The following is a 1,901-nucleotide window of genomic DNA, read 5'->3' on the forward strand; positions in this document are numbered from 1 at the left end:
AATCTGTGCTTTGTGGCAGCTCGACAGTGCTTATCTCTGTCTTTGTGTAAATCCCTATACCAATGTCTTCGTCATGAGTCCGACCATTGGGAAGGTAGAGGCTGGCAGGGAAGAAGAATTGGCTAAACGTTCACAGGAAGACCCTACAATGAAATCCTTACTGGTTGGCGTACTGTTTTGGTCTTGAATTGCCGACCTGCCAACTGACCTAGCCATACTCCTTAAGGACTTAAGACATAAGGAATTTTTTTTTTTTTTTTCATTTCTTGCTTTCTGGTTTCCCTAGTTTGCAGGACTCAAAGTGGACCTAATCTCACCATCTCTTCACCTCTAGCTCCCTGAGATAAGGGTCACACTATTCAGAGGGATACCCCCTTACAGTGGTCTGGGGAGTAACTCTATTTCCTGTAGTAGTCCAAAAGAGGAAGAGAGAAGTGGTAGCCTGCTGTTTCTCACAGACACCTCACATCAGCACCTGGGTAGAACCATCTATACCCTGCATGTAGGTGAAGCTTGCCTGACTGAATGGGACTCAGTCCTGCAAACCAGGATCAGGGAGATACCTACATGAGACCTTAAGGATTTCATTGCAAAGTATTTGGGAGGGGAAATGGTCCTCATCACACATTTGACCAGAGGTCAAGTGCTGAAGTAACCCAGATCACCAAACGCAGCTCCTCATCATACTTTATTTTTTCTTTCCTTAATCCTGGGCATTAGCTAAGCTACAGCCAAGTAGTGGATTGTATAAGCCAGCCCCCATGATGGGATGAAAAACGTGCTTTTGCAGAGGGTTTATTAATGGGGATGGACATGGCAGGGGAATGCAGGCACACGCTTACGATGACTGTGACAGCTCCTCACAGTTCTGGTGCACGGCCCCACTGAGGAGGCCGTAAGTAATAAAATGGTCTTCGGGACACTGTTCCCAAAAGGCCAAAGCCTGAAGATACTGCCATTTATAATTGAATCAGCCTTATCTTATATTCATGAGTCCTTAGTCAACCTCATCAGGGATATATGGGCCACCAACTTGGCTGTCCCTGCTGCCCAGGGTGCATGCGTGCGTGTCCGCTCAGCCTGGCCCCGTGAGCGAGCACTGCCAGCCACAGGTCCTGGGAAAGGTGGTAGCAAACCGGAAGATGCTACAGCCTTGCAGGGAGGAAACCTGGCAAGATTTGGAAGCTGCAGGGAAACCAAGACAGTTGAAAATTAAACCTATGTATACTGGATCCTTCCAATTTGATGTTTTGGCCATTTAAATATTATGCCATGAATTTTCTGTGGCAAGGGTAGTCATGGAAATAAGTAAACCCCCTAGATCCTTGATTCAGCCCTTTCATTTCTTAAAGCAGTGGTTCTCAAAGTGTGGTTCCAGACCAGCAGCGTCAGCAACATCCGGGAACTTAGTAGAATGAAATTCTCAACTCCATCCCAGATCTATTGACTCAGAAACTCTAGGGAGAAGGCCCAGAAATAACGTGTTTTAACCAGTCCTCTTGGTGATTCTGATGCACACTAAGGTCTGAAATTCTATTGTTTAAAGGGAAAGCCCTTTAGACTATCAGGGTCCCAACACTGAGGGCCTATAGGACCCAAAATAAAGTTTTAGCTTACAATTTAGGCTTTAACATTAATTTCAAAGTCACCTTTCTCTTGCTTCCTTATGTTTCCCTTTTTCCTTTAATTTTAACAAAGAGAAGGTACGTGTGTTTTTGGACAGAAGTTAGGAGAGTGTTTGCATCTTTCCTAGTTCAGAGAAAAATGTCATGCCTCTGAAATTTCTGCCTGGCAAACTAAGGGGCTTCAACATAGGAAAGCAATTGGAGGTCTCTTCTACACTACTCTTCTGCTAGATTATTTGTATCTATTCTGAGCCTTTTCTGATTATGTAATAGGAT

The 1,901-nt window shown here is 44.6% G+C and overlaps 1 protein-coding gene across 1 annotated transcript in view; it reads left to right on the forward strand.

Moving 5' to 3' along the window:
• The window catches only part of LOC105819612 (neuron navigator 1), a 103,752-nt gene that overhangs the window by 100,808 nt on the left and 1,043 nt on the right, over positions 1 to 1,901 (forward strand). The gene's annotated exons all lie outside the window — the stretch shown is intronic.

The sequence above is a fragment of the Propithecus coquereli genome, unplaced genomic scaffold (assembly GCF_000956105.1).
Source record: "Propithecus coquereli isolate 6110/MARCELLA unplaced genomic scaffold, Pcoq_1.0 Scaffold491, whole genome shotgun sequence".
NCBI classification, from domain to species: Eukaryota; Metazoa; Chordata; class Mammalia; order Primates; family Indriidae; genus Propithecus; species Propithecus coquereli.